We start from the raw sequence: 27,663 nt of genomic DNA, 5'->3' as shown, positions 1-27,663 counted from the left end.
GCCAAAGTGGGGGTTATGGGACTTCAACTTGAAGCCGGTTGGTCAGAAGTTCTGTGGAGGCCCAGACTTACAACTGGTGTGCGGGTAGGAGCAGTCTTGGGGACTGAACCCTCAACCAGTGGGATCTGACATTATCCCTGGGTAGGCAGTGTTGGAACTGAATTAGAGGACACTCACCTGGTATCTCTACTTGTGTGTTGACGATTGTCGTGGTGTGAGACCAAAAATACACAGGTAGAGTTTTCCCTACACACAGCCAAAATTATCTTAAAAAAATTTTAAAGACAGGGTAACCGAAAGTTCTGGAAGGCATCCATGTCCAAAACAAATCAAATGTTTTGGCCATAAAACATCCGCTCTTGAAAAGCAGTCCCTTGACTTTTTTCAGTTGTTCAGGTAACATCACTGTAGACACAATCCTAAGATTCTCCTGCTGACTTTTTACATGGCAGCATTTAATATCTTTGAGGGGAAAAACCTAAGCACATTTTCCAGGCTGGAAAGGTCAACGCTTCAGCCTTTACATTCCGTCTCATTCTGTGCTTCCAAATCTCCAAGAAATCCTGGGTAGCCGTATGGCCTGTCCTTAACTAGCATGCTGTACCAAGTGCATTTTCCTGATGCTAGGCTTCCAGGAGTGCTGAAGAGGTGGGGGCATTACACACTAGTGTCTGAGGACATCTGATGACTGGACAGATCCTCTCCCCAAAGCAACACCCAACAAGAGTAACGAAGGCAGAGCCAGGGCAGAGTGACCAGTGTCCAAGGCAAGGACAGGACTGAAAGGGTTAAGCTGAACAGCACTGATGACAAGGAACTTGGGTGGTGAGCTCCCGCTCTAATCAGCTGCCTTTTCCACATATGTTCATCTTTCTCGTTCTGAAAAACACCCAGTCATTGGTCAATAAGAGAATCTGACTTCATCTTTCCTGCCCCTTACAGCCACAATCTGTTTCTACCCATAAAACACTTCTGACATCAAACACGTGGGTTTCTTCCACCTCAACAACCAAGTCTCCAACTCTCCGGACACCAATCGGATGTCCCATAACTCAATTCCATTGTGATCCTAACTACCCGGGGTCAGCACAGACCCCACACGTCAGAGGCTCAGCCCCACAAGACTGCCCCCATTCCAGATGCCAAGCACAAGTCTCAGGCCTCCTGTGCTTCTGACTGACTGGCTATCAATGGGGTTTCCCACAACCCAGTCTTGGGTTTGCTAACTTGTGAGAATGGCTAACAGAACTCAGGAACAGCTTATGGCTATTACTGGTTTATGATAAAGGATACGACTCAGATCAGCCAAATGGAAGAAACACACAGGGCAAGGTTGGGCGCACAGAGCTTCCATGACCTCTTGGGAGGCGTCACCCTCCCAGCTCCTCCAAGTGTTCACCGACCAGAACCCCATCACTTAGGGGTTGGATGGAGGCTCCATTGCATAGACATAGTCAAATAAATCATTGGCTGCTGGGGATTAACTCCATCTTCAGCCCTTCTTCCCTACCAGGAAGCCTGGGGTGAAGCAGAAAGTCACAACCCTCTAATCACAGGGTTGGTTCCTCTGGCAACCAGCCCGCACTCTGAAGCCAGCTAAGAGTCCACCAAGAGTCACCTCATTAGCATAAGCTAAGGTTTGGTGGAAAGGAGTTTATGGCCAGGCAAGGTAGCTCACACCTGTAATCCCAGCACTTTGGGAGGCCAAGGTGGGCAGATCACCTGAGGTCAGGAGTTCGAGACCAGTATATCTAACAGAGTGAAACCCTGTTTTTACTAAAAATACAAAAAATCAGCTGAGTATAGTGGCGCATGCCTGTAATCCCAGATACTCAGGAGGCTGAGGCGGGTGAATTGCTTGAACCCAGGAGGCAGAAGTTGCAGTGAGCCAAGATCACACCATTGCACTCCAGCTTGGGCAACAAGAGAAAATTTTGCCTCAAAACAAAAGAAAAAAAGGAGTTTATGATGAAAAACAAAAGATAATCCTCTAATCTCTATCACTTAGGAAATTGCAAGGGTTTTAGGAGCTCGGTAGCAGATAATGGAGGATGAAAAACAAACATATATATATATACACATATATATATTTCTTATTATATCACAATATCACATCCCTAAAACCTGCAGCCAAATTGTCTGGCACATCTACTCCAATACCTATCAATAATAATTCTGGGGAAACCACATCTACAAAATGCCATGCCACATTTTGTCAGCCTGAAAATATTAAATACCACTGAAAAAATTTAAGGTTTCTTCTTCAGATTTAAATGTCTACTTATTTCAAAGTGAATTAGTAGTTCTCTGGGTTTCATAATGTTTAATGCATTAATGATAACTACAGCTCGAGAATTTGAAAGGAAATTGCTTCCAGGATCAAATTAAATGTGAAACTCTAAGCAGTGATTCATGGCTGTTCCTATCTAAATTACTAATCCATGTGACAAACCTGGTTGGCAGCACAAAAAAGCAATATTATTTGTCCCCCATTGCCTTTATAGACTTTGCTGAATTGTTTTGCAAAATGCCTAAACCCCAGTACTAGATAATCCCCTGCTAGCAGCTTCCATTCTGTTGCGGAATTTAGTTCTTAGAGTCTCTGTTGCCACAAAGAGCTTCAGAATGGACTAATACTTTGTACCTCAGAAAAGAATTTTCTGAACATTAGAGTTTACACATTGAGCCCAATGGACTTCTAAGGAAACTCATTTTAAGCCGAAGGCAAATATTCCCATGATACCTGTCCCAAACCCCAAAGAAACCTACACAAAATCTGCTTAAAACCATTTTTTTAAATGCCTACTTTCTATTAGTTTGCAAGGAAGACTAGTCGGCTGAGTGTCAATTACATGTCTCCCTGTTAGAACGGCAGGACACTAGACAACAGGCTGTCCAACAGATGATATAAGGCTTCCTAAATTTCACCAAGCCTCAGTTATTCTGCCTCCTAAAATTTCTCAGTTCTGTTCCTACCACTGCCTGGGTTTACTCTTATGGCTTGGTGGAGGAACAGGCAGGAATATTCCTGGCCACAGACTCCCACCTCCAAGGGAATTTGGAGGGCAAAGTGGCACAGGGCCCCACCCTCATTGGTAACCGCTGCCCAGATCATCACAAAGCCCTCCAAACTAGGTTCCCCCTGCCTCCCATCTTTCCCCAATGCCAACCATCTGACCTACTGCTTCTAGACAGCAAGTGGGGTCCAGACAGCCCCATGGACGGCTACTCCCCACCAGGCGCCTTACACACGGGACTCCTTTATCCTCAAGACAACTTGAGGAAGTCACCCTCATTGTCTTCTTATTACAGACCAGGAGCTGGCAGCACAGATGTTCATACACTCCCCCAAGTTACAGAGCGAGGACCTGCAAGGCCAAGATTCACACCACACTCTCAGCCCACTTTTCCATGTTTTGAGTCACCTGATCATGCCATCCCATGGCTCCTTAGGACCAAGAGTGAGGCCACACACCCCAGGAGGGGCTCCATGTCCTTTGGTGACTTGGCTACGTTTCCGGCCTCATCCGACCCATGTCCTCCATCTGCCCTCCTATCTCGGGCAATTACTTGCACATGGTGTTCCCCATGCTTCTCCTCTGTGCCTTCTCTCCCTGCTGTGTGCTTCTACAGTGCCATGTTCATCCCTTCATCAACAATTCACTACTTCCTTCCAACATTGGCAGTGACACGGGGGTGTGACCTTCTTAAAGCAGTGGCTCTTGCTTTCCCCTAGTTCCCCTCTGTCCCCACCGCTCAGCAGCACATGGCAAGACAGCCCATACCTTCAACACCAAGGAATGCATTAAGGCAAATCAGTGAAATTTTAAATAGCAAAACAACACCAAAAAAAAAAAACAGACTTAGGGGCTTGTCCCAGAATGCCTGTGAGGTCCCTTATGAGCAGGAGTGGAGAGATGGGAAGGGGCTTATGTGGGCTTATTAAATGCTCTGCACATCAGGAATTTTTTTTTTTTCTCATCAAACATTGCAATCAAGTGAGGGGAGAGCGCCTAGATGCTCGCCAGCTGAAGGGTTTAGGAAGAAAGCCTGTGGCAGATTTTAAATCAGCAAGAGTTGGGAACTCAAGAGTTACCCACACATGACGAATACAAAAAGATTGGGGGCCAGGTGTGGTGGCTCACATCTGCAATCCCAGCACTTCAGGAGGCCAAGGTGGGTAGATCACTTGAGGTCAGGAGTTCAAGACCAGCCTGGCCAACGTGGTGAGACACCATCTCTACTAAAGATACAAAAAATTAATTGGGTGTGGGGGCACGCTTCTGTAGTCCCAGCTGCTCGGGAGGCTGAGGCTGAAATATTGCTTGAACCTGGGAGGCGGAGGTTGCAGTGAGTGGAGATTGCACCATTGCACTGAGCGAGACTCCATCTCAAAAAAAAAAAAAAAAAATACACACTGAATCTTCAGCTCAGTCTGGTTTTTATAGTTGTTTCCTGGGAGGAGGGGGAACAGGAGAAAAGAGATATTTGAAAGAGATTTGGTGTTTATTATTATTATTATTATTTTCATTTTAAGGAAGGAGAGCATCCACTATCAATAAAACTGTTCCAGCAACCCCCAACCCAGGGTGAACCGAATGTAAACCAGGCTAAACTCTCCATACCGCCAGCCTCACCATCCTGGGATACATTTCTGACTATAAACTCAGCATCAGATAAACCCAGATATTACCAGTAATGTGGCAGGAAATACAAAAATAACAACTGAATTCACAGTAATCATTTAAAATGTAAAATACTGCTCCTAAATCCTAGAAAATGGCCACAAATGTCCAGTGAACACTAATTCTATAAGGAACCCCCACTGTACTATAAAAATACACATAACGCACATAAAACTACAACTCTACTATTATGTAAATTTAACCTTAAACGAATATGCTAGCTAACACAAACAATATATTAAATCAATTTTGCTCACCTTCTAGGGGCAATCCAGATACCCCAGCTCCTCACTTACAGAGCTGTCCGAGGAGATTCACGGTAATGTGTGCAGTTGGGCTTTCCCGGGCTCCTCTCCCAAGTCATTTTCCTCGTAGCCAGCACAGGCATTCAGAACAAGCTACCCAATGTAGAGGCTGGCCTTCAGGTGTTGCTGTAGGCTTACAGCACATATCTGTGTTACGTTTCGGGGATGTTTAAAAGCATGTTAAAAATATGTCCCAATATATTTCTCTTTTCCTTCCGGTTTATTTAACATCTTAAGAGCAGGAGCAGCTACACTGTTCAGTGTCAATTCAGAGACTACAGGACAGAGGTAAACCCAGCACAGCCGCCCCTTAGCTGATCCTGCAGGGGACTGGGAAGCCACCAGGATCATTAGAATAAGTACAGGTTTTAGGCCGGGCGTGGTGGCTCACGACTGTCATCTCAGTCTTTGGGAGGCCAAGGTGGGTGGATCACCTGAGGTCAGGAGTTCGAGACAAGCCCGGCCAACATGGTGAAACCCCATCTCTACTAAAAATACAAAAATTAGCCAGGTGTGGTGGCAGGCACCTGTAATCCCAGCTACTCAGGAGGCTGAGGCAGGAGAATCACATGAACCCGGGAGTCAGAGGCTGGAGGGAGCCAAGACTGTGCCTTGTAGTTATGTGGTGGAAAGACAGAGCAGGGAAGTGTGTAGTCAAGTCAGGAGCAGGCATTACAAAGGCAACAGTGTGAAAAGACCAGCAGCATCCACACATCTTCATACATGACTTAAAATCGGATGGACAATAAATTGCCTATACTTGAGGTTCTTAGGTTTCTACCCTAATCATGAAAGTGGGTTCTTACCCACTTTCATGATTAGGGTAGCTAAAAAGCATTCACCATTTGTAAGAACACAAGTTTTTCATAAGCATTTGAGGTTCTCAGAAAAGATTTTGAGAATATTCTAACATCTCGGAGGTAATCTCATTTGTTGTATGAAATTTCCTAAGTTCACCGCGTCTCTTTAAGTAGGATAAGCTAAAGGAAAGCTCTTAACCATTTCACTGCTTACAAAACCATAATTAGTAAAATCCAAAGAAATAGGAAATACCTATTCTCAAATTCTAACTGCTAACTTCACAAAATCACCGGGTGGGGTCAAAAGTTGTCAGGGGCCTTCTTCCAGTCATACTTCCAAGCAACTTTAATGTTCAAAGAAAACTGGTCTCAAGATTCATCTTTCAGGATACATAAAAACAACCCCTACTTCCAAATAAATGTGGCCATGGAGATATTATCTCCTACACCTGACGAGAGATTCTGTTCCTGGAAAGAACTAAATGTGGAATGCCCTGTCACCTCACCACAGATGGCACTAAAGTGAACACCCAGAGACCCACTTAAAGGAACACAAACTTCTGTGTTATTTCCATTAGTTTAGGTTTACTTTACACTCACAACATTCACACCTTCAACAAAGGATGCAGCAAAGTTTGGAATCAAGAACTCAGCTGACCCTGCAGGGTGCTGGATGACATCACAGATCACTAGAATAAGTACAGGTTTTACAAAGAACTTCAAAGTAAATGAATGTCCAGTAAATGAATGGAAAGGAAAACCCATGCAATTGAGTGTGCACACGCACATATGCACGCACACACATGCACACACCTGGCAGCTTATCATCTTCATAAACTCAGACAAACCACTTAACCACCAACTTCCTCAGCTTTCTCGCATCCATGAACTTGGCACAATGACGCAAAGACAAAATGAGAAAGCTTATAAGCAGATGTACTTTGGACAGGAAACCATAAGAGAAACAGTGTCATTAGGATTTGCTAGAATCATTTGTATTTTCTTGATAGAGGCTTTTACCTTGGGCTTGTTGACTCTAATTTCCATCCATGAAGGAAAAGACAGGCAAGTCACCATATAATTTGTTATACCGTTAAAAAAAAAAAAAAAGTATTTCCATTCTTCCAAACGTCAAGCTCTCTGGGAAAGAAATAATTTGAAAATACGGAAATATTACTTTCCTGCGCCCACATTTATCATGAATACTCTGCTTTTAGGATTATAAAAAAGCTGCATTGGAGTCAGGGGTGTGGGAAGCGCAGCAGGAAGCCTTCCGTGGCCAAATCCCATTGCAGCTGTGATGTGGCCTCTGCACTCCAAAGAGAAACAGGCTCTCTTGATCCCAGCCTCTGAGGCTGGGATGGATTACTGTAAACACACACAGGCACGTAAATCTTCATGTCTGATGCATTTCCTGTCCTCATCTCCCACATGGCAATTTTTTTTACTCTGGGTTCTCCCCTGCTCTGGTTTTCTTCCACCCCAAGAAGAAAGGGGAGAGACCACGCCTGTCACTTTACCCCTTAGCTTGCTGTCCCTTGAGAGAAGACTTCAAATCCCTGCCAACTCTGTGGCTCCAAAGCCTGCTATGTTGTTTGACTCTTGGCCAAGCATGAACTCTGAAATCCACCCCCTGTAGGTTTTACATCAGAGCATTCCTTCTCTCCATTTTTAGGATGCAGGGAGAAGGGGAGTTCTTTCAAGGTTAACCAAGAAAGAAAAAGCATCGAGGTCCTATTTTCCTAACATGGTTTATGGACCTCACTTCTTTGGGCTCAACAAGGAAGGAAGTGAATCTCATGTAAGGAGCCAGCTCCAGTCCAGGAAAAACAATCCAGGGGAAACTGAGCATCCCTCTTTCTCTTTATGCCCCTGACTCCTCCTCAACCTCCAATGCCCACCTGACTCCTAACCCACCCGCTCCACAACACGCCCATGATTCTAGCCCCAAGTCAGTTCAGCCCAGCTGTCTAGATAATGCACCACCTTAGTCTTTTTCACATTCCCTCCATCAGACATCCCCTGCCCCATCCTGATGATGGCATCCCAAGGCCCTGCACCTGCTGCTTCCCAGAGGGGCTATTAGGATTTACTAGAAGCATTTGTGTTTGCTGACAGAGCCTTTCTCCTTAGGCTTCGATTCAAATAACAGGCTACTACAACCTCTCAGAGATGTGTGTGTTACCTTCACAAGGGCACTGTCAGTTTAGCATAGGACTCAATGACAGAGAACTATCCCCTCAGCCCCTGATTCCCCTCAAAACCAGAAGGGAATTGATTTACACTGAATTATACACCTACCAGCTTCTGGACTCAGACACATCATTTCATTCCTCTGGGCCCGCCTCTGGATTCCTACCTTAGACTACTGTTCTGAGAATCAAGCAACACATACATTCAATACTTAAAACAGCACCAGATACCTTCAAGTGCTCCAGCACATCAGTTACCAGGATTCATCTCTACAACCTCTGAAGATAGGTAATGCTGGTCTCATCTTAACCCAGAACACAGAGGTTCCGCAAGGGTGAGTAATTTACTCAGGCTGATTATAAAGAGAAGGGCTATTGTCCTCAGCCTACCAAATGAGCAAAATTCTAGTGTTTTCACCACATCGTTAAGAAATGAATCTCTAATGGTAAAACCATGGTTACTCTGCAGATCGTGGGATTGTATGACAGTGGTTCATGGTATCCCAATGCCGAGCCTTCGGAAGGTAAGGTTGGGTTTTGGAACGTGAACAGTCTGGCTTGTTCTGGCATGGACAACTCATGGCCCACTTTGGAGCTGCAGCACCCTTATCAAGTTACCTCTTTTAGTCTTAGGTTTTCCAACTATAAAACAAGAACAATTTACTTGGAAGGTGGTAAGCCTCTGACAGCTAGGTACCTTCATGGCAAAAACTAAAACCTCTCATGAGGGAGGCTCCGAGAAAGGATCCTATATTAAGGCAGTGTATGGGTCAGTTCTCACATTGCTATAAAGAAGTACTTAAGACCGGGTAATTTATAAAGAAAAGAGATTTCTTTTCTTTATAACCTGATAACCTGTGTACAGGTTCCACAGCCTGTACAGGAAGCATGATGCTGGCATCTGCTTGGCTCTAGGGAGGTCTCCGGAAACTTACAAACATGGTGGAGGGCAAAGCAGGAGCAGGTATCTTACATGGCAGAACTAAGGGCTGGGAAAGGTGCTCTATACTTTTAAACAACCAGTTCTGGTAAGAACTCTATTAGGAGAACAGCACCAAAGGGATGGAGCTAAACCATCATGAAGGATCCATCTCCATGATCCAATCACCTATCACCAGGCCCCACCTCCAACATTGGGGGTTACAATTCAACATGAGATTTGGGTGGGGACATAGATACAAGCCACGTCAGGTAGCAGACCTGATGGCTGAAGTTTCTTCCAGTCCTAGTGGTAGAAACTTCACAGAGCAGCAGGCTAGAGACTAACAATGCTTGTTGAAAAATCTTACTATTGGCCGGGTGCAGTGGCTCATGCCTGTAATCCCAGCACTTTGGGAGGCCGAGGTGGGCAGATCACCTGAGGTCAGGGGTTCGAGACCAGCCTGCCCAGCATGGCGAAACCCAGTATCTACCAATAACACAAAAAATTAGCCAGGTGTGGTGGCAGGCACCTGTAATCCCAGCTACTCAGGAGGCTGAGGCAGGAGAATCGCTTGAACCCAGGAGGTGGAGGTTTCAGTGAGCCGAGATCACGCCGCTGTACTCCAGCCTGGGTGACAAGAGTGAAACTCCGTCTCAAAAAAAAAAAAAAAATCTTACTATCAGAGCCAAAACTATTGCTAACAACCTTAATGTCTGGTTAAAAATTTGGAATTAACTCTTCGCAGTCCAATTTTTAATCACCAAAGTACTCCTGAAATCATTCCCTGCTCCAAACCCCCCTTTTAGTGATATATTATAAACCCAAAGTTAGGCCTCTTTCCCTTCTGACTTGCCCTACATTTGAAAAGCATTTGCTATTCTACTGAAGTGGACTTCCGTCAAAATAACCTCATTATTTTCCACTTCCACAACGATGTCATTGATATAATTACTACCATCATGACTTTAGCAGCTATTTGTTGTACTATAATTTCCAGATGAATTTCTGGTATAGAAACAAAATAGCCACAAGAAAATAATTTATGGCAGCCGGGTGCGGTGGCTCTCACCAAAATGTAATCCCAGCATTTTGGGAGGTTGAGATGGGTTTATCACCTGAGGTCAGGAGTTTGAGACCAGTCTGGCCAACATGGTGAAACCCTGTCTCTAAAAAAAAAAAAAAGAAAAAAAGAAAATAATGCATTACAACTCTATTATTACCAAAGCACATCATGGCTAAAATTAAAACTCTAAAAGTTTTAGCATTTCATTTTTAATACCATGCTCATCTTTGTAGTGAGCAAAGAATTACTCTAAAGATGTTTATTAGTAGTTTATTTTGTTGTTTCTGATAATAGCTTCCTTTTGTTGATTTTTTCAATAACTTACTGCAAAATTTTGCAAGATTAATATATTTTAATGGACTATAACACATCAATGATTCTACTTCCCAGATGTGGGGTTCTGTCCCAGTCCTGCCACTTGCTAGTACAATCTTGAGCAAGCTACCAAACTGCTGTGCTTTCTGTCCGCCCATCAAAAACTACGAGGCAAAGACAGAAGCTACTCCTAATTAAGTTGAGTAACTTGTATAGAGCTTCACAAAATGCTTAAAAGTTATCACCAAGTATATTAGCAATTTTTTAACTTACAGAAGTACAAATATCAGAGATATTTCATATTTAAAATTGTACTCAAAATGTTGCAGTTTCCATTCTTTTTTTTTTTTTTTTTTTTTGAGACAGCATTTTGCTCTTGTTGCCCAGGCTGGATTACACTGGCACGATCTCGGCTCACTGCAACCTCCACCTCCTGGGTTCAAGCAATTTTCCTGCCTCAGCCTCCCAAGTAGCTGGGATTATAGGTGCACACCACCACGCCCAGCTAATTTTTGTATTTTCAGTAGAGATGGGGTTTCTCCATGTTGCTCAGGCTGGTCTCAAACTCCTGACCTGAGGTGATCCACCCACCTCGACTGCCCAAAGTGCTGGGATTACAGTTGTGAGCCACCAACCGGCCTCAGTCTCCATTCTTAAACACGGGCAGGCCTCACATCTTACAGCAGTGGGGTTACCACCACCATTTGTTCGTTTTCCTGCCGACATAGTGAACTTTAATTATTCAGAAGTCTGTTAGAATGCCAGTTTACCTGACACATTTGCTGAAAAAATAAAACTTCTTTCCCCACAACCCAAGGAAAGTGGACTTGTTTTCTGAGAAAACAGAACAGTCCAAGTACAGGGTAGCAGATCTTAGCTAATCGGTACTAATTACTGGGAGCTTGCTGAGGCTGAGGGAGATGAAATTTTATTAGTAAACAAATCTCATAAAAGGAAAAGTAAACCCCCTGCATCCTCTAAAGTATTTTCCTAATCTGTCTTAATAAGCATAGTTTCATTCTGTTTATTCGTGATCATTCTTCATACCATAATAAGTGTACTTTGTCGAATTAATTTAATTTTAGAAATATAAAAACTGATTTCATACTTTTCTACTGTTTTACTTGTTTGGGCTTGAGTGTATTTCAGTTCCTGAAAGGCTACCCTGACATCTTAGGCAAAACCAAAGGCAAAACGACATAATAATTTCCCCTAGTATTACTTCCTCGCTGCCACAGTTTAACAGGGCATGAGCTGACCAAAGAGAAGAATCCATCAAGACAGTCAATGTCTTTTGAAGAGCAGGCAAATATATCAAATGATGATAACCAACACATTGTATTTCTGATTACAGAGACAGGATTCAGCTACCAAAGTGTAGTTAGTGTGCACAGAGTGTAAAGAACGTTTCTTGATGATACAGTCCTCAATCAACCAACCAGGACCTGAAGAAATCATATTCCAAAAACGTGGGGCTATTTTAAAAAGCATTCGATCACTGCAGTCCTTAAGGAGGCAGAACTAGTAATAGTCATAACTGTTCTTGTGCTGACTTTAAGGCCTTTTTAGGGTTTGCTGAAGGTGGTGTTATACAGGCTGAGTGGCAAGAGATGGTGAGGTATATCGGGGTTTATCAATTACAGAACAGACTCCTCTAGAAGGATATAAAGCACCACCAAGTAGTTTTAAGCTGTTGCTTGTAGTTCTCTGGTGAGTAGTTTTGTTATTTTTACTACTTGGGTTTAGGGCTAAGCATAGTGAGGTTCTAATCCCAGTTTGGGTCTTAGCTATCCTGTTTTCAGGATGTTAAAGTCACTTCCATAGTGTATTTTATTTCAGCTGGGGTTTTTTACAACTTAGATGGAGTTTAGCTTTATTGGGTACAGACCTTAGACACTCTTTACACTGACCTGGTGAAAAAAACAAGCAAGATGCCTGAGATGCAAAGATAAATAAGATAAACCCAGCCCTCAAAGGCCCACCAGTATCACCGGCCAGCACCTGGCCATCCCCAGGGATATGCCAAGGTCTGTAAGACGTTGGAGGCAGCAAAGGCTATTTTCAGCTGGAATTAGGGATTCAGAGGTGGAATCTGAACAGGGTATTGAAGTAAGAGTTAAGATTTGAATAGAAAGTTAGAGGAAGAAAGAGAAGGCAGGCATTCTAAATGAGGTAACAACTTGGGTAACATCAGGAGGCTAATGAGTTAACCAGTTTGTATGAGAAGAGGTCTTCCAACCAGATTCCCAATATTCCAGACAGGATCCTATATGGACAGTCATTCAGCACAGTCTGTAAAATATTTTCAGTATTTTAAATCCAGTTGAAATCATAACCAATTTGGAAATAAGAAATATAAATTAAGCTACATCATAACTTTAAACAAGACATCAAATTAAATTGTCATTGCATGCATGTGTCCTCTGTTCCAGAAAACAATTTTTGTTCTTTGTTCCTACAATCCTTCAGACCTATGCCTTTACATGTCAGCTCTTTAGAGGGCTTTTCTTCCTGATGGCAACTTGTTTCAGCCTCACATACATAATGACCATTTGGGTGTGGATTACCCATGAAGGTACAGCTCTGACCTGTCCACTCAATGCTGTTTCTAAAGCAAGCTCTTGATTTCTCCCAAATCTGTTACTTTCCCTGCAATTTTATATCTGTTACCATTAGTCACCCAATACCTCAGACTTGAAAACCAGTGTACATCTCTCCACTCATTCAATTAATCTCCAAACTTCTACTACTTCTGTCTCTGAAATGTCTCTTATATCCATTCACCCTCCCATTCCTGCCACCCTCCCCAAGGGCTCAGGTCTTCATTACATCTCTGGACCTCCCCCACCCATCCCCATGGTCTCCCCACCTTACCTTTGTCCCTGTCTGCTCCAATCCATACTGATGACTGCCAGATTAAGTTTCCAAAAACACAGTTTTATGACCACATCCTGCTCCAGTCCCCAAACCATCAATGGCTTCCTGTCAAATAAATCCCTACATCCCCCTCCCACCAAACTTTCCAACCCTTTTTCATACCATTCCTACTCCCATACTCCCATAACTCCCAGTCCTCATCATAATGCATTACTTGCTGTCTGGAAGACAGGAGCCACTTACTTTGGTGCTGACACCGATGCCATTCCTCCCTGCCCACACGTCCAGACGATTACTACCTACCCTTCAAGGGCATTGTCAAATACTACATTTTTTGTGAAGGCATTCTGAATCCTCTGAATCCCACCACCATTTCATTCCCATACCACCTGGCATTTGCATCCCTTTTACACATGTTCTTACTCCTACAGGATAACCTCCTAAAGGAGTATCTTGGTATAAAAATAACCAAATCTGGCCAGGCTCGGTGGCTCACACTTGTAACCTCAGCACTTTGGGAGGCCAAGGTGGTTGGATCACCTAAGGTCAGGAGTTCAAGACCAGCCTGGCCAACATGGTGAAACCCCATCTCTACTAAAAAAATTCAAAAATTAGCTAGGCGGAGTGGCGTGTACCTGTAATCCCAGCTACTCCGGAGGCTGAAACAAGAGACTCACTAGAGCCCAGGAGTCAGAGGTTGCAGTGAGCCAAGTGCGCCATTACACTCCAGCCTGGATGACAGCAAGACTCCATCTCAAGAAAAAAAACCTAAACCAACATGCTAATGAACTACCTTCTGACATGGAAGCATTATGCCAAGAGTTAGGGAAGATACAAGAGCGTCAGCTGACAAGTTACACTCAGCCCGCATAAAAATTAAGCAATAATATCAATAACTCTTTGTAAGTATCATATACAGATGTTAGTTGAAGTCATGAAAATACAGGAGATCTCAGAGAAAGCACATCTCCTTAATAGAATGAAAAGGCTGCGGCAGCATACCGCAGTAGCTTACAGCATCAATGCTGGAGACATCTTGGCTGGGTTCTAATCCCAGCTCTGGCTTTTACTTGCTTTGTGACCTCAGGCAAGTCATTTAGACTCTCTGTGTTTCAATTTCTTCACCCATATAATAGAGATATATATTAATAGTACTGTCTACTCTTCCCCGTAGGATTCCTGTGAGGAGTATGCACGTACAGTAAGCAAAACCCTTAGAGCCTGACACGTAATTCATGGCATGTCAGTCTTGCTCTCATTATTGTGCAAATGCTTTATATGGGGGGGAACAAAACACTAGATGCAGATATTTGGAAGTTAAGATGCCTCGTAGAATATTTATTAGAGAAAGAGACTTTATCATTGTAGCATCAAGTCAGATTTGCTATATTTCCTGGAGACAGGGATTTTGACTGATGGGTATGGTGAAACTCAGTTGGGGTGGCTCTGTGTACAAAGGATTGAATCCTGTGCAAATAGAGCAGGCACACAGACCCGTGAGCCAAACATAAAGCTTCCAACCATCGAAAGACTCATCCACAAACAGCCATTGTCTCCCACAAACAACTCGGCTGTTGTCATCCAGATGGCCACCAAATGAAACTGTTTGACTTACGTATTTTGGTCAGGGGTTCTGCGTAGACACAATGACAAACACTATTGTGGCAGAATAAATTTAGAATGGTGTACTGAATTTAGTCTGATAAGCAAGTTTTTGGGTTCAGCATTTTACAGGACACTAATCCATGGCATTCAGCTGGACTAAGCATGTAAGAGTCCATTTCTAAGACTGTCATATCATACAGTGATTTATTGATTAATGGCATGAGAAACAGCTGTGACTGCAGGGTATCAACATCTGCCACTGTTCCCAAAAAATGGTAAAATGCATTATACATAAATTACCACAAATATCTTAACTTGAAGTTGTGTTGCAGACACGTCTACATACACAGTGAAACGAAACTGCCAGTACACTTGATGTTTTATTACTTTCTACTAAAAGTATTTATAGCTCAAAGCTGCTTGTTAATCACATGTCAAAATTATTAGAGTGGTAGGAATAACAAATTTTATCATCTCATTTTCTGATAAAATACAGAAATTACAAGAATTATAGCAATAAGGCTGATGCTGCACAAGAAAAAGCAAACAAACAACATCTGTCCTTTTTCTGTGTTTGGAGTCTAGTTTTACTCAGTACCGGGAATACCGGCATGGCTACTTCAGCAAGGTCCCTGCATCCCAAATGTCAGGGAAAGGCAGACAGTGGACTGCCAGAATGGACACCCCCAAATCTGAGTGGCCAAATGCAATAATGGTTTCTGTCTTCTTCACAGTGTATTCCAATGACACTTGGCAAAGGAGGAGCTACTCCCTAAGGCCCCTTAGGAACCCAGGTTCCTTCTGCCACTATGGAAGGTTAGGGCTTCAGACTTCTCCCCTGGACCCTTCTAACTGACCAGCAGATGAGAAAGAGAACAAAGGTGGAAAAGGCACCCCACGCTGAACTGCCTCTTATTTCCATATACATACCATTGGTGAGAGCCAGTCACATGGCCCCACCTAGGTGCGGAAAGTGGTATAGTAGAGTGATTGTCAACTAGGGGCAATTTTATCCCCTAGGGGACATTTGGCAATGTCTGGAGACATCTTTGAACCGGGACAACTAACACCTAATGGGTAGAATCCAGGGATGCTAGTAAACATCCCAAAGTGCACAGGACGGTCTTCCTACAATAAAGAATTATCCAGCCCCAGAGGTCAAAACGCCGAGATTCTGGTGAGCATCTAGCCAGCCTCCGCCACAGTCACATGTCCATGCTAAGGTCTACCACCATTGTCCACTAACATACACCCTGAGCAATCCCAACAAACTCATGTGTTAATCATTTGTTTGTTCATTTGCTTGTTTGAGCCTCCATTCCTTCATCCAAACTCCTGAACAAGACAAGATTTCTGTCTTAGTCTGCTTGTGCTGCGACAACAAAATAATTGTGATTGGGTGATTCATAAATAATAAATATTTATTTCTCACAGTTCTGCAAGTTGAGAAATCCAAGATCACGGCACCAGTGGATTCAGCGTCTAGTGAGAAGTCTCTGTTTCCAAGATGACATCTTATTGTCGTGTCCTTACAAGGTGGCAGGAGAAATGGAAGGGCCTGGCAGTTCTCTGAAGCCTCTTCGGGCATTCATCCCATTCACATGGGCAGAGCCTTCCTAGCCTCATCAACTCCTAAACGCCCCAGCTCTTAATACCATCATCTTGGAGTTTAAGTTCCAACATGAATTTTGGAGGGACATGTACATTCAGATGACAGTGGTTCCTATAGCTGAAAAATTTACAATAGAGGCAACCATGTGCATATGGAGAGGCAACCATGTGCATATGGAGAGGCAACCATATGCAGAATTATCACTCACAGGGTAAGTGGGATTAGAATGAACAAATGGAAGGAAAAGTAAGTCCACCTGACGGAGCTGGAGGAGGATCAATAGGGCAAGTGAAATGAAATGAAATATTGAAGAAAGTACTACAGTGTGCCCTCCATATCTGGGTCCCACATCGGTGGATTCAACCAACCATGGATCAAAAATATTCAGAAAAAATAATAATAAATGGTTACCTCTGCACCGAATGTGTACAGACCTCTTCATTTTGTCATTACTTGCTAAACAATACAGTATAACAACTTATATTTACATTGTGTTTACATTTATAACATATTTATATTATATTTGCATAGCATTTACATTGTATTAGGCATTATAAGTAATCTCATGATGATTTAATGTGTACAGGAGGAAGTGCATAGGTTATATGCAAAAACTATGGCATTTTATATCAAGGACTTGAGCATGCATGGATCTTGTCTTCTAAGGGGGTTCCTGGAATCAATGTCCCATAGATATCGAGGGATGTATATATGGTACTTACAGCTTCCCATCCCTGTGCTGTGTTTTGGGGGAAGGCAGAGAGGAAGGGTACGGCGAAGGGGTGTTCCAGGAAAAGGGAATTAAACAAAGGAATGAGAATACAAAATATGATTTATTCCACTTTCTGGTATGGGGTTAGGGGAAAACAGTAACTAGGGAGGGAAGATCATAAAAACATTTTTTTGAGTCCAAATGTGGTGGCTCACGTCTGTAATTCCAGCACTTTGGCAGGCCAAGGTGGGCGAACCACCTGAGGTCGTGAGTTCAAGACCAGCCTGATCAACATGGAGAAACCCCGTCTCTACTTAAAAAATGCAAAATTAGCCAGGTATGGTGGCGCATGCCTGTAATCCTAGCTACTCAGGAGGCTGAGGCAGGAGAATCGCTTGAACCTGGGAGGCAGAGGTTATGGTGAACAGAGTTCACACCATTGCACTCCAGCCTGGGCAACAAGAGCAAATCTCCATCTTAAAAAAAAAAAAAAAAAAAAAAAAATTGCTCATTGCTTTTTAGTAGTGTATTCACAAAAGTCCTAAGCTCCCAGCATCTGACAGAATCTCTCACACAACTACATACACTGGTTTTCAGTTAAGTGGTCCTTCCAGAAACAATTCATACCACCTGACTTCACAGAAACTTGAATTAGCACAGGACAAAGCTCAGGTAATAGCCAGAAATCTCTTTGCAAATTTCCCAACAAACTTGACACCCATGCTTTCAAACAATCCGTTTTCTAAGTCAACATCAAACACATTTAACAAATGGATGGCCAAAAAATTGTCCATCTTTGTCCCAAAGACAGTTCACCAAAGAAGTCGGATCTCTTCCTAAATTATGTTACACTGAACCAGTGTTCAAAATGCTTTTGATCCTTAATCACAGTTGTGAGTGTGGCTCACAGGCAGTTAAGAGGACGGACTCAAGCCAGACTGCCCAGGGTCACATATGCCAGTTCCAGCTCCAGTACAAACTCGCCATGTAACCTTGGACAAGTGACCTGGCCTTTCCAAGTTCCCAGATAACGTGATTAAAGCACGTTACACTGAAAGCACAGATGCTTATCATAAACACTGTCTACTATTCTATTTGTACTAGTTTCTCCCCCACTCTCCCAAATTGTCTTTTGGCTGTCATGAAATACGTTGTGGAATCCAAGATAGTTAGGGAAGGAAAATATCTGATAAATTTCCATGTCATTTTGTAAAACATTATTAATAATAACTTCAATTTGCATTGGGCAAAATGTTTTTAATTATGAAGCCAACACCACCATGTAAACAACAGTTTGTTCTTGATTTTGAAGCTAAAATTGAATTGTAAAAATACCATACACCTGCACAATTCTTTACCCCCATTCTTCTCTTTACTCACTCCTCCTCCCTCAAACTGTTGTCCTGGAGTGCAATGGTGCGCTCTGGGTTCACTGCAACCTCTGCCTCTCCGGTTCAAGCGATTTTCCTGTCTCAGCCTCCCGAGTAGCTGAGATTACAGGCGTATGCCACCACACCCGGCTAATTGTTGTATTTTTAGTAGAGACAGGATTTCATCATATTGGTCAGGCTGGTCTCAAACTCCTGACCATTATGATGGTGATTCACCCGCCTCAGCCTCCCAAAGTGCTGGGATTACAGGCGTGAGCCACTGTGCCCAGCTTTCTCCCTCTAGTTTTCTTATTTTCACTGTGATCAGCTTTGGGGAAACAAAGTGTATTTAGCTGTTAAGTACTATAGATTATATCGAACGACACCAGTCACCTGGCACTAAAAAGCCTCATAAAAGGAAGAAATTTGTTTCTTTACAAGTCAGAATCTCGAGGGAGTAATAAAAATGAGGAAAGCCGACTCCAGAACCCAGAGGACAATGAGCCTGTTCAGAACAGCTTCCTCTGATGGGGAGATGAGAATTCCAGATTGCACGCAAACAACCCATTTCTAGGGTTTTTGTCTCAGTAAAGTCACATTCACCTTTACTAAAAATGGTAACAGAAGCTAATACTGTTGCCCTTTGCAATAGTCAAAGACATGGAATCAAATGAACGCTGAAGCAACTAGAACTAGGCTGAATCAGGTTTAGAATCCAAATTGATTATCACTGTCCTTCTAATTTATAAGGAATTCTAAATTGTCTAGATGGTGTCCATTCTTCAATCTTCATTGCAAAGTAGATTTGATCCCAAAGGAATGTTATTTTAAAGAGCACAAAAAAAGGATTTGGCATCTCCACAAACAAGTTCTACAAATAAGATGAAATAAATTTGGGGTGAAATCTGACATATTCTTATTTCCTTCTCAGTAAAACATTTTTCCTTGTTAATTAACAGACTTCTTATAGGGCAGTGTGGACTGCCTCGTGATGCAATTCTTAAATAACTTACTATTTTAAGACACAGGTGTAAGAACAATTTTTAATAGATCTGATGCCCCATTGGAAAAAAAACTTACAATTGAGCATTCAAATTCAAAAATCCGAAATGCTCCAAAATCAGAAACTTTTTGAGGGCCAACATGACATTCAAAGGAAATGCTCACTGGAGGATTCTGGATTTTGGATTTTCCGATGTGGAATGCTCAAGCAGTAAATATAATGTTTGAATGTTAAGTATAATGCATTATATTACAAATTCAAAAAAATCCAAAATCCAAAACATAGATTAGCCTGTACTTAATCTGCAGAGAAACTAACTCCTTGTACTAATATTTAGCGCTTTGTGTGTAAAAATAGACTTTTAAATGCATTCTGTTTGCCTATAAGATTCCCCTTCCAAAAACAAGTCATTTGCCTTTTTATTTGGTGAAGTAATGGACTATGAAGAAATCTGGCTTGCCAGGAACACGGTGAATACAGTATCTTGGTGTGCACGATGATTACATGGGAAAGAGGCACACGAGTCTCTGGCAATTGCCTTCAGGTGCTCTGTGCATGAGGTTTACAGAACTGGCAACCAACAAACTAATCACTGTTCCTGGCAATTTGGGAAGGTTCCAAGGAGAAAGACAGCACAAAGGGTTATCATTTGAGGCATCAGCTAAATACTAGAAGAACTAGTGGCTTGGCTAAGGGCCTTATCAGTCTCCATCAATCTCACATGTTAGTAATGGAGACTCAGAGAGAGGGGAAATGCTGGCAAATTGGAGCCCTGAAATCGCTAAGATCTCTACTCTAAGAGTGGAGCCAGGCCTGGTTCCCTTCCCAACCCCCACTTGGTATTACAGACCCATCACGAAATCCCTCTGGAATCTCTGGAAAGAAAACACTGGGTGCTGAGTACACAGTGCCCCCCTCCACCTAGCCCACACTACCATCATGTTTACAACATGGGCACGTTCCAGAGGCAACCTAGCTTCAAACACAAGACAAAGCAACTTGTCTGCTTCCATCATGCAGTTCCACCAGAAATCAAAAAAAAAAAAACACAGCCAGGAAGAGCATAAGCTCGTTCACACACACGCTCAGGGATCAGCTCTAGAAACCCAGAGCATATCTAGATGTGTGCATTTTCAAATGAATAATGGAAGGGCCTGCAAGAGTGAGGTACAGACTCATTCAAATCCCAGTGTTCAGCCACCCAACCTGTACTGGAATGCAGGTCTCAGAGGCCCCTTGCACTTCTCTACTCAGCTTTCAAAATTATTTCTGAAGCATAAATAATGCCACCATTTCAGTAAGTCTTTACTCAGTGCCTACTGTGTGCCAGGCCCTGAGCAGCTACCCCTTTTTAAGAAGAATTTCTAAAAGGTCTCATTAACTTTATATTTATATTGTATAGCCTAGTTACCTTGCCTTTATCAAACAGATCTCTTCTTTTTAGTAATAGTAATAAATACCCCATTCCAAAAAGCAGATTCCTAAATGAAGGGGTTGACAAAGCCATGATGCTTTCTCCCATCCTATGCTGCCCATGTGCTCCTATCTCTCTTTCAGGATGGTTGTGTCTCTAATAGCAATGTTAGTGTCTACGAAGGCTACTGCAGGATGCCAAACAACAATCAGAGCAAGACTGGAGGGGGACCAGCTCGCCCAATTTTTCTGGGACTATTTTAAAATGGAAAGTTCCCTGACCCAGGTATGCTTTTAGTCATGGGTGAATTTGGGGGTCACTCTATTCCCGAGAAAGCAGACCCTGGGGAAGAGGATGTCCTTCATTTCACTTGGGAAGAGTGAGGCCACAGGAGAAAGGAGACTAATCTCCTTTAAGGAAGGCTCAGGTTGCCTGTGGGCTAGCTCAGAACCCTTTCTCTGACTCCTCTCCTCCATTTGCTTCCAGCTTTTTCCCGCTTACTCCTGAGAAGGCCTATCATTTTAAAGTCAGAGCCACTTTAACAAAGCTTTACAAAGACTTTCCAACCAAAAGACTCCGATAATAATGACTGACAACAGAAACTCCCATGTAAATGCTGGAGGCTGGAGTTATTTGGATGGCGTTACCTCCCCGGCTAGCTTAAGAGCTTCTTCAGGTTAGACCATGCCTATTCATCCAGATAGTTCCAGAACTGAGCCCAGTGATTGGTGGATGGTAGATCCCGGATACAATGATGTTAGTAACAGCTGCCATTTATTTAGTCTTACATTGTGGAGGGCAAGACCCTAAGCACTTTATATATAAGTCTCTCCTGTTCTCACAATAACTCAGTGAGGTTGGTTCTCCCCTAGTTTGCACTGAAGAACAAAGCTCAGTCAGACCTTGTGCACTAAAGATCACATGACAGATCTGAAATTTAAACCCAAACCCATCTATCTTACTTTTTAAAACTTCCAGTTCATAATGACTTACCTGAATTAGAGTCATGTAAGATGGGCGTATGTGGTAAGGTATCAAGAACTGAGAGAATATCAGATACATTTCTTTTATTCTCTACCCTTTTAGCTTTGCCATTCTGAATTTAAAAAGCAGAAAACCAAATTAATTATGAGTTAAATACATACAGGAAGCTAGAAGGCAGGAATTTTTGTTAGAATTGTGCCTGGTAAAACATACACACTCAACATTCAATCTTTTTTTTTTTTTTGAGACAGAGTCTCACTCTGTCGCTCAGGTAGGAGTGCAGTGGCACAATCTTAGCTCACTGCAACCTCCACCTAGTGGGTTCAAGCAAATTTCCCTGCCTCAGCCTCCAGAGTAGCTGGTACAGGCGCCTGCCACCATGCCTGGCTAATTTTTGTATTTTTTAGTAGAGATGGGGTTTCGCCATGTTGGGCAGGCTGGTCTTGAACTCCTGACCTCTGGTGATCTGCCCACCTCAGCCTCCCAAAGTGTTGGGATTACAGGCATGAGCCACCATGCCCGGCCATTCCAATACATTTAATGAATGCAATTGTTTGTCCAATAAGTGGCTTAAATCCCTGATGCTCAGTGTTTCAACTGCTATTTTACACACCACCATAGTGAATAGATGGATCTGTACCTTCAGTTTCTGAAGTTCCAGTGTGAAAGAGTGGGAGTGGATGGAGAAGTATTTATCCCAGTTAAGGACACCTCTTTACCTGCATGGTTAAATTAACTACTACTCACTTAAAATGGCAGTAATCCTGTGTCTCATGCAACAAAGGAGTAAATTCTCCAAAGTGCACAAATGTGGCCATGTGCTCACCAACCACTTCTAATTTTATATTACTAACCTTCAAGGAAGCAATTTGCAAACCTATCCCAGAGCAACACAACTGCAAAAGAATATCACAACAAATACATGGTTCCTGAGACATTTATCTCGGCTCCATTCATTACCCTTCAAACCGAGAGGGTTATTCAAACTGAGAGTATTTTATTTTATTTTGAGACAGAATCTCACTCTGTTGCCCAGGCTGGAGTGCAGTGGCGCAATCTCAGCTCACTACAACCTCTGCCACCTGGGTTCAAGCGCTTCTCCTGCCTCAGCCTTCAGAGTAGCTGCGATTACAGGCACACACCACCACGCCTCGCTAACTTTTGTGTTTTTAGTAGAGACAGGGTTTCACCATGTTGGCCAGGCTGGTCTAAAACTCCTGAACTCAAGTGATCCACCCACCTCAACCTCCCAAAATGCTAGGATTACAGGCATGAGCCACTGTGCCCAGCCAAGTGTGATTTTAATATTAATGTATTTCTGGTCATTTTCTGCAAGCAGTTGAACATATTTCCCTCTTTCATAATAACACTCTCATAATGATCAAGCATTTCGAGTATCAAAGAAGAGTTTCTACCATGTCAATAAGTATTCCAAAATCAAAAGAAGTGAGCTAAAACAGATGTACATCACGAAGGTATTGAAGCCTTTCGCTATAAAGGGAGATGAAGTGGGCAACTACCCAGTCATCACAAAACCAGGCATCATTGCCTGCTCCTTTAGATTGTGGGGTGGCCAGGTGGGCTGTAAAGTCCTAAAGCTGCTTGTTATATGTCACCAATGATGTCAGTAGGTTAGGTGTATCAAATGCCTTTTCCACTTTCGCTTTCTTTCTTCTTCCCCCTCCCCCCACCACTGTGGGCAAAATAGCAGGCAAATGGAAGCTGAAAAACAGACTTACAATAAGAACTAATTTTGTTAGAATGATGACTGTTACTGAGAACATTCACCTCCCAAACACTGGTATACACACTGCAGCCTGGTAATTCTAATTTTATTCACCATTTAATCATTATGAATGCAAGTAGGGGAAACTCTTAAAAATAAGTTTCTCTCTTCTTAACTTCCTTTAAGCCTTCAAGCTAAAAGGGTCTAAAATACCTTTATCACTGTAAGTCAAAATCATTTTCTGTGTCATCAAAGAGTCACCAGTGATTTGTTTATTGAGCCCTTCCTGTGTACAAATGTGGTGGCAAATACACAATGGTGTAAAACCTCATCCAGTCCTCATCTTTAAGGAGCTTGCAAGAGAACTGAGATCCCACAGGTCATAATTGCTACATCAGCCGGCCGCAGGCCCCCTTCGAAGGAACTGTGCCCCCAACCCTCTCCCGCAGCTAAGCAGGTCCAGGGTGAGCAATAACGGGAAGGGTCCCATTCACTGGAACTCTTGGGAAATGTGGCTTGATGACAAGACATCCTGGGACATCTTTTCAATTCACCTCCTTTTATGCAAACTAGCTTGAGTGAATTTCTGTTCTTTGCAATTAAACAGAAAGAAAAAGACGCTTCAATCTTAGGTGATAATACAAGACAATCTGACAAGTGCCCTTTGTAGAATGAACGAATGAATGTTGAATGAAATGAAAAAGGAGGCAATTTGCCAGAGAACTTTGGATTATAAAGGATTGCTAAGGTTAACGTGATCGAGTTAAATTTTTCAGAAGATTTCAGAGCTGAACTGAGCCTTCAACAATAGGATAGAGGCAGAGGAAGGAAGAGGACATTTTAGGTCACAGAATGTGCTAGAATAAGAAAGAGGCAATGAAAATCATTTTAGGGAAACAGTGGATTAACCATCCCAGTTAATGTGCGGTTTTAAAGTCTGGCAGAGCAAAAATCAAGCCTGGGAAGGAAGTTTGGGGTCAACCTGGGGAAAACTGAAAAAACAAAACTGAAGAGTATGAGCGTCCGCCCACAAGAGCAAGTGGAAGCTGTTAAGTGAGGGAATGAAGGATTAATTGGCCTAGTGGTCTAAGAGTCACAGCATTTTGCAATCTGGAGTGAGGGTGAGAAAGCCAGAAAGTGAGCGACCACTGCCACAGCCCAGAGAGAAACAAAAGGTTCTCGACTAAGACGAGGCAGTGCCCCTGTCTGGGTGCAGTGACTCACACCTGTAATCCCAGCACTTTGGGAGGCCAAGGTGGATGGATCATGAGGTCAGCAGTTCAAGACCAGCCTGGCCAACATGGTGAAACCCCGTTTCTACTAAAAATACAAAAAATTAGTCAGGCGTGGTGGCAGGTGCTGTGATCCCAGCTACTAGAGAGGCTGAGGCAGGAGAATCGCTTGAACCCAGGAGGCAGAAGTTGCAGTGAGCCGAGATTGTGCCACTCCATTCCACCCTGGGCAACAGAGACTCTGTCTCAAAAAAAAAAAAAAACCTCCCTATTTCCACAGTATCTGTCAAAACGTTTACCAAAATCTCATCAATTCTTGTCAAACCTCAGTGAGGAGTGCACTAAGTATGATTATCTGGATGTTCAAGTCAGAACTGAACAGGAAAAGTTACGCCTCCTTGTTAGGTGGGAACGCAATAGTGGCGGGGGAGAGGAGGTTGTAGAAAGAGAAAATACAAGCACAGAACACAGCATTTGCAGATTCCACTTCCTCAGAACTTTGCTCCTGCCAGCAGCACATCTACATTTGCTCAACCCCTTCTTTGCATGAAAGGTGGGTACCCCAGGAAGTCTATGTGTCGTCTGAGTAAGTTTCATCATGCAGGATATTTGCAATGAGTTTTATTTATGCAGGCATAAATACATCAAGGGGTAAAGAAGGCATCCTCTTCACTCCCAGAACATCACAAGCAGCCCCCTCACAACTCCACAAAGAATGTAGTCCAGGCCTCAGCAGCCATACATGATCTAGACCAAGAAACCATGGACATCAAGAACCACCCAAAGGAGATCCAGGTCACATAGACACTGTTTGAGGCCTCCCTCTTTAAATCCTACAATTGACAGTGAGTCAACTAGAAATAGAAAATCCTTAAGCATACAACAAGCACAGATGGTTCCTTACTTACAACTGTTTGACCCATGACCTGTGATTTTCTGACTTTACAACGGTGTGAAAACAATACACGTTTGGTAGAAACCGTACTTTGAGTGCCTATACAACCAATCTATTTTTCACGTTCCATACGGTATTCAATAAGCTACATGAGATATGCGATGCTTTAACACAAAATAGGCTTTTTGTTATATGATTTTTCCCTCATTATAAGCTAATGTGCATGTTCTGGACACATTTAAGGTAGGTCAGGCTGAGCTATGATGTCAGTAGGTTAGGTGTATTAAATGCATTTTCCACTTATGGTATTTTTAACTTATGAGGGGTTTATGAGGATGTAACCCCGTTGTAAATTAAGAAGCATCTCTACCAACTTTATCTCAATTATGATTTCAATCATGGAGTCAGACTGTTGGATCGCACAGTGTAACTCTCGAAGCCACAGGGAAAGGAGCAGGAATACCAACGCCTTCTTCCTTTCGGATTTCTGTGACGTCACGATGGGCAGTGCAAGAAACCACTTCCACGCCACAAGCGTCCTCTACCTGACCAGCCGACTTGGATATGAAATTAAGCGATAGGGACTCAGAGGCCAGAGAAAATATAGAAATGCACTTTGGGGCTTCCCAAATATAGTTCAAGATGAGTCCCTCGGGGCTTCATTTTCCTTCTCCCTCAGTCTGTGCCTGGCCCTCAGCCCAACGCCAGGCACCCTGAATGGGTTCTCGGATGGTCTATATCTGGTTCTTCCTGCTGGTTTCCCAGCTGCTCATATCCCAATTCAGAAACGCTTTGGGTGCTACATCTTGTCACTTGAATGAAGCCGGGTGGTCTCTACCTCCCTAGGTTGATACTGATATCCCCTCAATCACTGTGACTTGGAGACTGACATAGTCAGTTTACCATACCACTTCCTCAGTTGGAGAGCTATCTTTAAAAAAATGACTTTGCCAAGGTGATTACTGAATCAAAAGCAGTATCATTTTTGTTAAAGTCTATGCTTATGCTTAAGGTATTTATCAAATCTTTAAAATGCTAATCTGTGCATGCAGTTATCACAATGTGAACAAAGATATATGAGTGAACAGCTCTTCCCAAAGCAAGATCTCTCCCAATCACCAACTGCTGAATCCACAGCACCTTGTAGTGCCTATTCCATAGCACCCAACTGTTTTTAAGGACAGTGAGGCAAGGCAGGCTTTAAAACTCACCACCCTCCTAGTCAACACAGTTGCTGATGGAAGCACAAATGTCCCCAAACTCTCTGGGTTTTCTACTAGTCCTGTGACCAGAAAAAGCTTCTTGTCCAAACTGCTTTTTCTAAACATCAAAGTAACAAAAGGGTGACCCAAGTTTACCCCAAACACATTCTTGCCCCCTTTAGATCTTATCTGTTGCCCTGTGGTCTCTGCTGCAGGAGGCCACCTCCTGGGTGGCCCTAGGCCCATTGCCACTCTTTTTCTACCCTGGGCTGTTCCAGACAAACTCAGGAAGCCTTAAACAAGAGGCAGATGGTGAGGAAGAGAAAGTCTGTAAGTAACACCTCTCTATTATATAATGCTAAGCTCGAAACCTCCTAGAATCAGCCTTGAAAATACCTAATGGCCTGTTGCTTTAGAGTAAACATGAACTTGAAATAGGCAAAGAGAGGATTATAATTATTTCATTTGATGACCAGAGTACAACCATGTTAGCAAATAACATACCAACATATTAGTACATTACAGGTTGGGATAGGACCATATATTAGTAAGTTACAGGTTGGTGTAGTAAATTTACAGGTTGTAAATTACAGGTTGTTGATTCAATCAACACTCATGTAACATCCAATACCTACCAAGCACTGAGCTAGGTCCCATAGGACACATTTTCTAACCTCACCTTAGACCAGATCACTATGGAAGTCACTAGTGGTGCTCACTCATATCCACTTCTCCCTTTTCAGCACAAG

At 42.9% G+C, this 27,663-nt stretch overlaps 1 protein-coding gene across 5 annotated transcripts in view; it reads right to left on the bottom strand.

Moving 5' to 3' along the window:
- RNF152 (ring finger protein 152) overlaps positions 1–27,663 on the bottom strand; it is an 82,305-nt gene that overhangs the window by 50,787 nt on the left and 3,855 nt on the right. Inside the window, exon 1 of one of the 5 annotated variants that reach the window (XM_012446461.2) lies at positions 6,811–7,543. The exons of the other annotated variants lie outside the window; for them this stretch is intronic. The gene's annotated coding sequence lies outside the window, so the exon portion shown is untranslated. Of the gene's footprint in view, positions 1–6,810; positions 7,544–27,663 lie in introns of those variants that run through there. 5 annotated transcript variants of the gene reach the window in all.

Source organism: Aotus nancymaae, unplaced genomic scaffold (genome assembly GCF_030222135.1).
Source record: "Aotus nancymaae isolate 86718 unplaced genomic scaffold, 86718_ANA_hifiasm-v0.15.2.pri h1tg000020l, whole genome shotgun sequence".
NCBI classification, from domain to species: Eukaryota; Metazoa; Chordata; class Mammalia; order Primates; family Aotidae; genus Aotus; species Aotus nancymaae.
This window is presented reverse-complemented; position numbering and strand designations above follow the sequence as displayed.